The 13,990-nt window shown below is 39.2% G+C and overlaps 1 protein-coding gene across 2 annotated transcripts in view; it reads right to left on the bottom strand.

Moving 5' to 3' along the window:
- cntn5 (contactin 5) overlaps positions 1–13,990 on the bottom strand; it is a 166,676-nt gene that overhangs the window by 151,853 nt on the left and 833 nt on the right. The gene's annotated exons all lie outside the window — the stretch shown is intronic.

Raw genomic sequence — 13,990 nt, 5'->3', positions numbered from 1 at the left:
GTCAGAATTCTCACTTTAAAGTCAGAATTCGAATTCTCACTTCAAAGTCAGAATTGTGAGGTTAAATTCTGATTTTCTTAGCCACGCAGCAGGACGAAAACAAACACGTGGCAAAGTCTCTCTGAGATTTACCACTTCAACATACTTCCTTGATACCAATCATGTTCTTATTAGCCAGGGTTTTGCATTTTACAGAATGAAAAAAAAAAAAAGAGCACCACAAATAGATACGTTTTGGGGAGGAAATGCAAATAGGAGAATTCCTGAATATATGCAGTCCAGTCCAGTCAAATGGCGCAGTAACTGTAATGCACATGCTAATAGATTCATCAGGTGGAGATGCACGTCCTATCAGGAGTTGTTTAAGCCCAGATGAGTTTCAAGAGCACGGAGAAGAGCATACGCTCGCCCCCAGCATGCATAATGACCCCCGCCGCCGCCATCAATAACCATAATGGTCACCAGGACTTTCATGTTACAGTCGCAGGCATGAATAATGAGGCCGCTAAGTCGGAGGGCAGCCTTTGGAGACAGTGATTTATTTATTTATTTTTTAAAAATATTATTATGTTGAATGCACATTTGTCGTTTGTGATGAGGAAAACATTCACAGTCACTTTCATTGACACCATTCAAATTAAAGACTTTAAAATATTTTAAATGTATCAAATGTGATACTTTGAGATGACTTTTTCTTCTTGAAAATTAAAATCCAGATATGGCGCATTTTCCTGTAGGGGTGTACTCACTTTTGTTGCCAGGGGTTTTGCTATTAACTCATTCACTCGCAGCCATTTTCACTGAAGCAACGCTCTTCGTTCCCAGCTTTTTTACTGGATTTTGACAGATTTTGCAAGGCCCACAGAAGATTAGAAGATTGTGTTCTATTGCTGTAAACACATGGAACCTACCAAAAGAAAGATTAGCGCCTCTTCTCTCCTCGGGATTTTTTTTTTTATTTGTATCTGTTTCCGTTTTGCAGCAATTATCATTAGAATATAGCTAAGTTTCATCAATATTCACTTTCCTGGTGAAAACTCTGACAAAAAGAGCTTGTTGCAAGATGGCCCTGGTTGATCTCTTATACTCTGCTGCCACCTGCTGGTCGTTTTTTGTAATAACTACCATTGCTTTAAGCCACCTCTTCATGTTAGACGCTGTATCAAAGCCTTCTGTATGTTCTTGAATAAAACAAAAAACATAAAATGTATAAATAAGTTTTTGGGAGTGAAGGACAAACTATTAAAAACTAATTTAATCGTTTTTGGGTTTGAATGAGTTAATGGCTGTATTTTGAGTTATTTTCAGGGAACAATAAATTTACACTTAGGTGTACATGGACTACTTTTCATTGCGTCAAAGTGTAATTTCTTCAAAATATAATGAAATATCTGTAGAAATGTGAGAGGTGTATCACACTTTTGTGACATACCCTAACTATGAATTACATGCATTGCATGGATAATCCACAAGGGGGCGGTCATTCTTTCATCACAGCTTTCCAGTGAAACTGCAAGATGGCATGATAGAGAGATTTTTTTCAAGAATAATTCTGCTAAAAATATAATAGAAATTGAAAGTCAGATATGGAAATGGATTACGGACTTTCAAAAACGGGAACAAATGTGCCCTAGTCCAAAAAATTTCACAGACGCAGACTTAACGTGAGCATTTTGTGCAAGACTCAGTTCAACAAGCCTCATCCATTGTTTTTACATTTTACACTTATACGAAAATGGTGAGAGTTAAACCCAGGATCTGTTCTATGAACATGTCCATTACGCACTATGGTAAGAAAAAAAGAAATGAAAATTGAAATATAGAGCAGCACTTGTGCTGCAAAGTCTCACAGCGTGAGAGCGTGGGTTTATTTCAAGTGCCGCGCGTCACGTCGACACCACCAGCTGAGTGATGCCGCCGTCACTTTGTTAATTTCTCTCTCATTGCGCTGAAGTCTTCATTTCGATTTTCTCCCCCCTCTAAAGCGAGCGGAGAGAGGCGCCCGTCGCCTTGCTGTGATCAGAGAGCGCTGACTTTGATATATATTTTTAGAGAGTTTAGTCGTCCGCGGCGCCTTAAAGGGCCGTCATGTTGATTGAGTGTCCCTGGACTCCAGGTGCTCGACTACACACACTCACAAGCATACACACACGCATGCTCTAAAGGGTTGGAAAACTGTGTTTTTAAAGTCTGCACATGTGAATTCCACGCATGTGCTAAATTTAGGCCCTGTAACTGGTAACAGATGTTTAATTTACTGTATTACCATAAACAACAGGTATCGTACTGTAGGCATCATGAGATCAGGTTAATTTTTTTCCCAATACTACATGTTTGTATGATCGCGACCACCCCGGACTCACTCAGCAACAGAGACGGCAAATCCAGGTCCAGAAAGTAAAAAACCCTGCCACAGTTTGGCTTTAGCCCCTAGTGCTAGCTAGCTAGCGCACTAGCAAGTAAACAAACACCATGGGTGCTAGCTAGGGAGCTAGCTAACTAGCACCTGAGGCTAAAGCCAAACTGTGGCAGGGTTTTTTACTTTCTGGACCTGGATTGGCCACCTCTGCTTAGCAATCCATAAAAGTTAGGAAATAAAATCAGCTGCTGACACTAGTTTGACCAACAACACAAAATTGGGTCTGTGTAAAAAAAAGTATTGAGGATCAAGGCTCAAAACAGAATCCGGAATTTTGGTTGAAAGCCACCGTTTTGCAAATAGCAAGGCTTGTATTTAAAAAAATTTTTTTGCAAAACCTGTTGCCAAAATTCACATTGTCCTTTTATTGATAATGCTGAAAAATCCAGCCCCTTCAAGCAGGAAAATCCCCCCCGCACATTTTGAGCCACACAGGCCTCTACACCCCACAAACTTAAAAAAAAAGAAAAAAGAAAACTGTCACCGCAAGGCCCATCGTGGGCAATCATGCGAACACGGTCAAGGTGCACATACTGTAGCTACATTATAGATTTTACATCAAAGGGTAGGCCAAGGGAAGAGGAAGAAGTGAATTCCGAGTCAAGCTGTTAAAAAAAAAAAGAGAGAAAAAAAAGGCTTTTATGTTGCAAATAATGCTTAATTTGACTGAAACTTTCAGATGTATTCATTTTATTGTGCATGTTGTTTTGTTTGTTTGTTTTGCAAGATTTCAGCGCATCATTACAATGCAAGCCTTCATCTTCGTATTAAGAATTCACCGAAATGAAGTGCTTGGTCAGTGACATTTGCGTGACATTAAGACAGAACAAAAGAAATGGCAAGTGAAATGCTCTCCAGTGCGGGTTAAGTCTGACAGGAGCGTGTCATGGCCTTCCACTTCTCGGCTTGCTCGTTTTGGCTGGCTGAGGTCGCGACAAGCGGGGCACGACAAAATGGCAAAGCAATGACCGTGACCTCGCAAATGTTAAGGGGACAGATGGTCAGGCCGCTAAATCGACTTTGAAGATACCAAATGATGCTTCTTTTTTTTTCCACAATTGTATGGAGAAACATACCCATTCTCAGTTTATTTTCATTTATATTATGTGAGAACCTTGGACTCGTGTCCAACCGGCCATGACACATCCCAAATAAGTCGACTGAGTCGGATAATTCGACTTAAAATAGGTCGACTACAATTTTCTGCCTCGAAGCTCCTTCAGTTAGTGCACAATGTATGAGCCGAATGGCGGATGTTAGCTGTTACTGACTTACTTACTGACTTTGTGAGTTTTTATTGAATACAATACAGCACATTGAGCTTCCCCAAAACACACGAAAGGAAATTGTGAACGTCCTCAAAAACACTTGGGCTGTAATTATTCTAAAAATAGTACCTGGCGTTCATCACTTAACCATTAGAGCGCAGTCATGCACTAAACGTGCCCTGAAGAAGACAGGAACAGGAAATTATTGACCTCATGTAGCTAACAGCTAGCTCTAACCTTGTTTGCTCATGGAACAATGTTGAAGCATTGTCTGATATTTTTAAAACACGATTACATGTATAATGTAGATATAACGGTGTATGTGTGTACTAAATAGTACTGCAATTAGTATTTGTTTACCTTAAGTGGTTTATCGGTAGCACGCTAATGCTAATCGCGATTGCTAACCGTTTAGCATAGGCTAATTTTGTTGGTGTTTAGTAATGCGTACTTATATCTACTTAATTCAAATTGCATCTAACATTAATTGATTAACCAAAAAAAGTAAAATAAAAAAAAATTGGGGGGTAAGAGGGGTAATTCCTCAATTATTCAATGGAATAATTAATTGGATAATCAATTTTATCAAGATTTGAGAGTGACAGCACTAATCCCAAATAATCTTAAATAATTTCCGTCTCAAATAAAAAAAAATTCTTAATATCATCAGATGAATACGATATGAACAATTTTAACTCAACATATTCAATCACATTACTTGTTTAGATCCACTTGAAAGAAAATGTCACCCAATTGTTAGACTAAAATAAATACAGCAAGTCAAACAACTACCAAGGTGACAAGGAAATGCGACGGTTTAACTGGAGGCTGTTTATTGTCCTCTCCTCACACTTCTTCAGAGGATGCGAGATAATCTGATGGTGGCGCAACATCAAAAAAGTCTCTGAACAAAAAAAACAAAAAAAAGGAAAACAGACAAGGCTTTAGATCAGGCTTCTCGCTTCCGATGCGAGATGAGGTGTCTCTTTCCGCCGGGCTCTTTCTTTAGCCTCAATTGGCCTCAAACGCTGCTCAGGTAAACGAGTCAGGATGAGGACACTACTTAGGCTGGTGTGTGTGTTTTGTTGTTGTTGTTGTTGCTGTTATTTGTTGGCTCAATGCATACAATGGATATTAAAAGTTCAATGTTTTGTCTTATAAAAACTTTTTTAAATCAAGATAAATAATTTCAAAATGTTTTTTTTTTTTACCATTAATGTTACTTGGAAAAAATGCTCAAATCTTTTAGAGCTGGTCACACCTAGTGATCTATCGAGACACACATTTCCATTTTTAAACTCTACATTTATAATAATACATTGTAATCACTTATAATAATTAATAAATACATTTAGAATACAAAAAATTGATACAATGAATATATTTCCAAGTGATCTATATAGACTTACTTTCTGTTGTAACCATAACTACCAGATTGGTAGTTTTTTGTTTTGCGTATAATGATGAAACTTAGCTATATTGTAATGCTAATTGCTGGGAAACGGAAAGAGATACAAAAAATGTTCCTGATAAAAGAAGAGACACATTTTTTTTCTTTTGGTAAATTCCACGTTTTGTTTCTAGCAATTGAACACAATATTCTGTAGGCCTTGCAAAATCTGTCAAAATCCAGTAAAACAGCGGGAGCGAAGGAGGTTGCTTCTTTGAAAATGGCTGGGAGTGAATTAATAGCAAGGATCCACTGTATATGTACTATGTACGAGTAACCTTTGGTTAAAAAAAAAAAAAAATCAATTAGTTTAAAAAATAAAAAAACTGCATTAAAGCTTTGTCAGACCCCAAAAAAAGCAAATGGAACACAACGTTGCCAACAGTCAATTATGCCCCACAACTGCGGTGCCAGCAACATCTGCGGAGAGAGGCCACCTAAGATACTTGATCAGAGTGATGGATGCTGGCGAGCCCCGCCGCGCACCCTCGACATGCACACCTGCTGCCTGCGCCCCACTTATTGAATCCATGAATCAATTTAATGAGCACGGGGCGGGGGTCAGGCCTTCAATAAACACCCCGGTGAGCTCGCCGCGCTCCTGTTTTCGACAGTCGGCGCTTGACTAGTTTGGTGTTCCAGCCAACGTGTTCAGTAGGGGAGCAGAGTTGAGTGCGCTGCGGCTTGAGAAAGAGAAGCAGACACCTCGTATTGGTAATCGATACTGCGGCAGTGAAGTGATGCCTGCTGCCGTGATACGTCCCATTTAGAGCGGAACGCTTTCAGGCCTGACTCAGGCCATTCCAAGATTTCCCACTGGATTTGGCTCCACCTCCACCTGCTCTCTGATCTGCCGTCGTCATCCACTTGCCGGTGTTACAATCGCCGTTTTTGCTGCAATGGCTTGATGTTCTTGCTGCCGCCCAAATACACCAATTGTCAGGGTGGGCGTGAGTGGTTAAGGGATGGTGGACCCAAATGTGAGGAAGCAAGGCAGTGAGACAGGAATGAAGTGCAATATGAGGAACTTGAATGAAACATAGTGAGAAAGTCGAGCGGACAATCATGACTGGATGGGACGGGACTGGACTGGTCGCTATGACTGGACAGGACGTGAGTAGACTGGTCGCCATGACTGGAACGAGCGTGACGTGACTTGCAGGGGAATGACTTGACTTGGCTGGGGCTATGGCTTCTTGGCTGTGACGATGCCGACTTGGTTCGCTGTGACGAGGATGACTTGGCTAGCTGTGGCGATGACTTGGCTGTTGTGATGACTTGGAGGTGACAATGGCTACTTGGCGATAACAATGTCTACTTGCCGGTGAAAATGGCTACTTAGCTGTGATAGTGGCTACTTAGCTGTGACAGTGGCTACTTAGCTGTGACAGTGGCTACTTAGCTGTGACGATGCCGACTTGGTTCGCTGTGACGAGGATGACTTGGCTAGCTGTGGCGATGACTTGGCTGTTGTGATGACTTGGCGGTGACAATGGCTACTTGGCGATAACAATGTCTACTTGCCGGTGAAAATGGCTACTCAGCTGTGACAGTGGCTACTTAGCTGTGACAATGACGACTTGGTTAGCTGTGACGAGGATGACTTGGCGATGACTTGGCTGTTGTGATGACTTGGCGGTGACAATGGCTACTTGGCGATAACAATGTCTACTTGCCGGTGAAAATGGCTACTTAGCTGTGACAGTGGCTACTTTGCTGTGACAGTGGCTACTTAGCTGTGACAGTGGCTACTTAGCTGTGACGATGCCGACTTAGTTCGCTGTGACGAGGATGACTTGGCTAGCTGTGGCGATGACTTGGCTGTTGTGATGACTTGGCGGTGACAATGGCTACTTGGCGATAACAATGTCTACTTGCCGGTGAAAATGGCTACTTAGCTGTGACATTGGCTACTTAGCTGTGACAATGACGACTTGGTTAGCTGTGACAAAGACACACGAACTTTCACACATAAAAATGGCAATGCGCCAACACCAACTTTCTTTCTGACATGTTACAGACCAAACCAGTCACTCAATCTTAATCCATTTGTGTTTGTGCATTTTCTCCACTGTCAATTTGAATAACGTCCTGTTTTTGAACAAATTAATTTAAATCAAAGCTTCTTTTTTTTTTATCAGATTCATCGAATAATCGACAAAATGGCATTGTGCAAAATGTGTTGAATTATTTTTAGTTCTCTTTAACTCATTTACTCACAGTCATTTTTAAATGAAGCAACCCCCTTTGCTCCCGGCTGTTTTACTGGATTTTGACTGATTTTGCAAGGCCCACAGAATATTGTGCTATAAAAACATGAAACCTACCAAAATAAAGATTAGAGTCTCTTCTTTCATCAGGAAAAAAATTATATTTCTATCCATTTCCGTTTTGCAGTAATAAGCATTAGAATATATTTTTATAAGTTTCATCATTATTCACAAATCTGTTTAAAACACTGGGGAAAATAACTTTTTTGCAACATGGCCCTCGTTGGTCTTTTAAGCGTCCTCTTCAGGACAGAAACTGCATCAAAGCCTTCTGTATGTTCTAGCATAAAAAAAACATAAAAACATATAAATACGTTTTTGGGACCATGGCAATATTTAAAAGAGAACGTTTTTATACGTTTTGGGGAGCAAATAAGCTAAGTTAAGCCTGGAATGTATTACTGGCATTTCCATTCATTTCAATGGGAAAAGATGATTTGAGATACAATTGTTTTGTGTTATATCATATATCATATCTCAAGGCACAACTGTATGTTATGTGATGCATCTTGACAGTAAGATGATATTTGTTTGCCGTGGGAGGAGCTCACTTTAGTTGTCTTTGCCAGGTGTATGATTTTCATCAGATAAGTGATGTTCACTCTACTTTAGTACAGTAGCAAAGTATTTGTACTTCACCACCTCCCACCCCTTCTTACTTCTATAATGTGATCTTAAACGCACTTCACTCCAATGATTCAACCACAAGCGGACTCCCGTCACCACGAGGTCATCGCACAAAGGACGAACGGTCACCATTTAGACGTCCGTCCTGCAGCATCCTCCAACCCAAGACATTTTTCTTCATCCGCCGGCGACGTGGAGCCTAATGGAGCATGAGAGTGACGGTCCCCCACCCCCCCACCAATCCCCCCCTCCCATCCCCGCACTCCATTTGCCGGGTTGCGTCACGAGGAGCCGCAGGCGAGAGGCCATGCTGTGCGAGTCGGGCCTGATTCACGGGTAAACATGGCTGGCGGTAATTGGGGAGCGACGCAGTGGGGAGTTTCGTACCTTTCACGTCCCTCAGTCGTTTGCGAGTGCAAATGGCAAACTAAGTACTGTTGTCTTCGGTGACAGCTTTTTGCATGGAAACACATCCTAGAAGTGTTGCCCAACGTGTTGATGTTGGGTGTGACTCGTTGTGGTTGAGGTGTCTTATCAGCTACACGTTCCTTATCGTTCGGCAAATGTGCAGACTGTTTGAACGGAACCACCTGAGAGGAAATTATGGCTGCGTGATGCATTTTCCTCCTCTTTTGTCCCGTGGAGTCCTGATAAAAAAAAAATGTTTTTTTTAAACACGCTGCACGGACAAGCAGCAGGAAGTGAGAAAGTGTAGGCGACACCATTCATGAGACTTTTTTAAATTTGGGACACAGATAATGCTCGGAGCCTGAAAGCTATCACAGATATTTGTATATATTTGATATTTTTTAGCAAGAGTAAAGACTGGAATTTTGTTCCTCCCCGTAAAGGAATAATGCAATAATGCAAAAAATCTATTTTCGATCTGGTAAAAATCAGATCAGATCATTACAAAAATATTGTTGGTTGAAAATGGTGCTGTCGCTATGGAATTTTTTTAGAATCGATTAATCTATCGATTATTCAGCCGATTAATCGACTAATCTGATTCATTTTAAATTTGCATTGAAGTGTATTACAAAAGCATTTTTCCCTGATTACTGTTTATTAACCAGTCTTTGGTGTTTGTTTTGTATTCGTATACCGATTAAAATAGAGGGGAGGGGAGTGTTGATGTTACTCGTTGGGTCATTGTTTTCCAAAGTAAAAACAGATGTTGTTCTTAAATGCTGTGATGACTGCGAAACAAACAAACAAACAAAAAAGCTGCTTCCTGTGCCCAACATTGCAAATCCATTTAAGGTAATTGTGAATTTACATTTTTCCTGACACATTAGCGGTTTTGATCAATGTTTTTAAGCGTAAACAATATGCTCATTGCTGAAACGGTAATATTAATGCACTTTCAAATATTAATATTAGTTATTCTTAAAAAAAATCGGTGTATTTTTAAAAACTATTTCACGTATACGTAAATAGAATAGTTGACTGAACAAGACCTAACCAAAACATATTTGAAGCAACTGCTCTAATTTAAAAAATAACAAAAAACTTTTGAGGCGATGATTTCATGTGATTTGATTTGTCATGATGTTTTGCTACATTATTATTATGATTATTTATTTAATTTTTTAACTTCCGTATGTTCCCCATCGCTCCGGCTGGTTGCGTGAGTAACTTTTACTCATATAAAAGTTCTTTGGGGTGGAACAAGAGCGAAGATATAAATTGTGTCATTGCACTTTATCATTGGACTGGCTCACAACAAGCTGTTTTACTGCTTTCATGAATTTTATAAGAGCTGTCATTTATTACGCCGGCGGTATATCGGGCGTGAAATGGCGTGCCGCCGCCGCCGCCGCTACCAACTTCCATGGTGGCTCCTTCTTATTAGCTCTGCAAATGAGTGAAGGGAAATATCTCATTTACAACTTTCAGCTCCATTCTTTGGGTGTACTCTCTATTAATGATGCAAAGTGACACAGCGCACTTCCTGCCCCAAGGGGGAACCTACACGGGCCTCATTACAAGCTTCTTTTAATTAGTCTTTGTAATTAAAAGACGAATAAAGGATGCCGAGGAAGGCTGCGAGCGGAATTGATATGCCAATAAGCATTTTCATGTTCAGTGGTCAACGGTCTCAGTTGCGCTGAGGTTGATGTTGAGAATTCAACCTCTGAACTGGTTATTTTGGGATTTATTCAAAAGCAAATAACTCTCCTGATGCCTACAAACTCAAATATATGTTTACAGGCTGTTTTGGATGACAACTAGTGTATTGTTTGTCTACATTACTCTTAATAGCAAATTACTAACAACCACACACTCAAGCAGATAGTTAACAACTACTGATAACAAAGTGCAAACATCAGCCAAAAACGAACATATAAGAGACATTAACACTCATAGTTTCTTACTAAGCACTGTTAAGAACGTTTCAGCATGAATTTGAATCAGAACGAATCAGAATGGACACTTACGTCATCATTGATTACTGCAAGCTGCGAGCTGAATGACGAACGGAACGACTGGAAACAGGAAACGGAAATACGGAGCGGCCTTTCAAATTAAAAGTATCGGTTTCAAAATAAGATATAGCAAAAACGTCGCAAACAAAACAACAAACTGTTGAATCGCAGAAGGAGAACACACGTGACGCCATCTTGATGAATCTAATTGAATAGGGAAGCATGGAAGTTGGCTGTCTGGAACTTGTGACCTATTTGGGCCGACCATGTGTTACAAGATGGCATCCAGAAGGCGCCCGCATCATATTCTCTCTCCCAAAAAAAACATTTCCTATTAAATGTACCTGACAGCGCTGGAGTGATTCATGGTGTCAGGTTAAATAGACCGTAATCACCCAATCATTTTCCATTTTAATTAGTTAAATGGACCTTTTGCACTCCTCTCAGATTGAGATAGAGAGGAACCTTTCAAGCCAAATGCCCCTGAGGACCTACAATCTCAAATCCTTACAATCTTTTCATGCCTCGAAAACACTCAATTCTACCCGGAATCAACCCCTAATCTTAATCCTACCATCAAAAGCCACACGACTCACCTGTCGGAGAGGTACAGACAATCAAAACGGTTTATGTCGGTTCTAAATTTTCATCCTCTTAACATAAAAGTGGAAACACATTTAAACTAATAGAAATATGGCTGCATCTTATAGTCATCGATAAGGTCATTTTATAATAATTTATAAAATTGAGTTAAAATGTGATATTGGTTTGTGTTGAGGTCATTTTCTGCCACTTGGTGGCATAATTGCAGTTCTAAGACGTTGGTGACAGCTCAGTGCATTTTTCTTTTCATGTTAAGAACGATCTAATGTTTAACGTGAAGTAGCTTGTGAAATTCTGCACATTTTTAAAATTGTAAAATACAACTTGACCCCAGTTTTTCCACAAATATATGCATTATTGTTAAATTTCATCCATGCATTTAAAATTACCTAAAAATGAACACACTAATTTTGACACCCTTAATTTATCAATAAAGTGTACTAGGGGTGGGAATGGTTGGCTGTCAATTCCTATTTTTGGGTCTGCGATTCAATTCAGAATCGATTTTCGATTCAAAAGGATTTGAATGACAATCATTTATGTTTCAATCCATAGATGTGTAAAGAATCATCATGATCTTCTCTTGTCTGCTTTGCAAGACAAAATAACAAATGGAGACATTAAGGTGTCTTTTTTTTAAAACAATTATTAAGTTTTGAATTGTAAGGAAAGTGATTTTCACTGCAAAAGTCAAGATTTCAAAGACTTTATCGCTGTAAGTTTTTTTTTTTTGCGCTTTTATGTGATGCCACACATCAAACTTAACTCATTCACTGCCATTGACGGCTATAGACGTCAAAAATTCATTTGAACTATATTAGTTTCACATTTTTTTCCACTTTTGTTAACAAGAGTATGAAAACCTAGAATTTTTTTATTGTGCATTTTTAACAGATATAAAAATTTTGATTCATCGATTAATTACAATTTTAAAAAAAATTATCGTCTGACGCTCCTAATTTTTTATAATCTTTTCTCTCTTTTTTTTAATTAGGGGCATCAGGCGATTACAATTTAGAATTGTAATTAATCACATGACTTCACTAGTTAACTCAAGATTAATCACAAATTTTATATCTGTTCTAAATGTACAATAAAAACATTTATAGGTACTCTTGTTAACAAAAGTGTAAAAAAAAAAAAAAAGTGAAACTAATAGTTCTAATTCATTTTTTACGTCTATAGCCGTCAATGGCAGTGAATGAGTTAAGAGTAACTTGTTTACACATGTATTACTTAAACAATACCTGTGCTAATAAAGGTTATGGCGGTTTGAAAATTGTAATTCAATTTGTATTCTAAAATATGTGGAAAAATCTTCTGGAAAAAAATCCCCACTTTTCATAAGTCTTCTGCCGGTATGAGCCGTCTGATAAACTCACCTTTTTTCCCTTTTATTTTTTTTACCCCAGCATCTCCCTTTTTTTTCCCTTGCCTCTGTTGTCCCATCACTTTGGCCTCTTTATTAACACATTTGCCGGGTTTAATAAAAATGGAAATTCCCAAACGGGGCCAATCTTTAAAAGGAATGGCAATAAGAGGAAAGCATGGGCTGGAATTGGAGGAGATTTATAGGAGCCTCTGCAGACCGTAAAGGATGCGCTTGCTTCCCAAACTTCCAACGAGACACGCTTTTATTAGCCCTGCCGTGACGCTGACACCTCATGACTGGCTTTGAATTTTAATAACGAGGGATTTTTTTTTTTTTTCCCCCCTCGTTCCCTTCTGCGTTTCACTGCCGTCTAACTAAGCCGCGTGGTCATATTTCAGAACATTAAATAACATGACACAGAGCCTCTGTGACTGCTTAACCTGTGGCCTCCAAAAGGGTCTTGTTGGAATGATTCCCCTTTGGAGCCGTCGTGTTCCGAGAGAGATGAGCGTGGAAATTAATTGCATTACAAGAGACGGATGTTAGAGCTGCAGTACGGATGTTAGACACAGAATCCTTATTTGATTACTTTAGCAATGGTGCATGTTATTATGAGCGTCTGTTACATGACATTGTTTTAAAAGGGTACACGTGCCTGAACAGGATGAGACTGCCACTGGTTGGATGGAACATTTGTTGCGGATATATAAGTGGGCAACTACTGTGAATTCCTTTTCTGTATATTAACTCATTTAATCCCCCAAAAATATACTCTTGGTTTTTTTTTTTTTATAGTTTGTCGTTCACTCCCAAAAACGTATTTTTATGCTAGAGCATACAGAAGAAGAGGTCACTTAAAGCAATGGTAGTTATTACAAACAAACAAAAACGGCCAGCAGGTGGCAGCAGAGTATAAGAGATCGGCCAGGGCCATTTTGCAACAAGCTCTTTTTCCCAGTGTTTTCAACAGATGTATGAATAATGATGAAACTTAGCTATATTCTAATGCTAATTGCTGCAAAACGGAAACAGATACAAATATAAAAAAAATCCCTGATGAAAGAAGAGAATCTAATATTTCATGTTTTTATAGCAATGGAACACAATATTCTGTGGGCCTTGCAAAATTCAGAAAAAACAGCTGGGAGCGAAGGGGGTTGCTTCAGTGAAAATGGCTGGGAATGAATGAGTTATTGTATCCAACTATTAGAGCAGAACAATTAATCAAATTAAAATTGACATTGCAATTTAGTAGAAAGTTATTTTCTCATTGCAAAGACTGCAATTTAGAAAAAACTAACAAATATTTTATTCAGTTAGACTTTATTTTAGACTTTTTCTCGCAAATCTGCCATTTAAAAAGTGGCAAATTTCTCAGAATATTACCCCGCCTCCAAAAAATATATATATTTATACGTGGCCCTAATACGCCGCCGAACCTGGAACCTGTGGCATATCCATATGAGAAACCTTTTCTTGTTCGAGCACGACCCGGCTCGACATGCTTTAAATATGTCTTTATCCGACTTTAATGCCGCGCGGCAAATTCAGA

Source organism: Leptonotus elevatus, chromosome 7 (genome assembly GCF_054856555.1).
Source record: "Leptonotus elevatus isolate MCC_2025b chromosome 7, RoL_Lele_1.0, whole genome shotgun sequence".
Lineage (NCBI taxonomy): Eukaryota > Metazoa > Chordata > Actinopteri > Syngnathiformes > Syngnathidae > Leptonotus > Leptonotus elevatus.
Note: the sequence above shows the minus strand (reverse complement) of the source record. Positions and strands in the feature narration are given on the sequence as shown.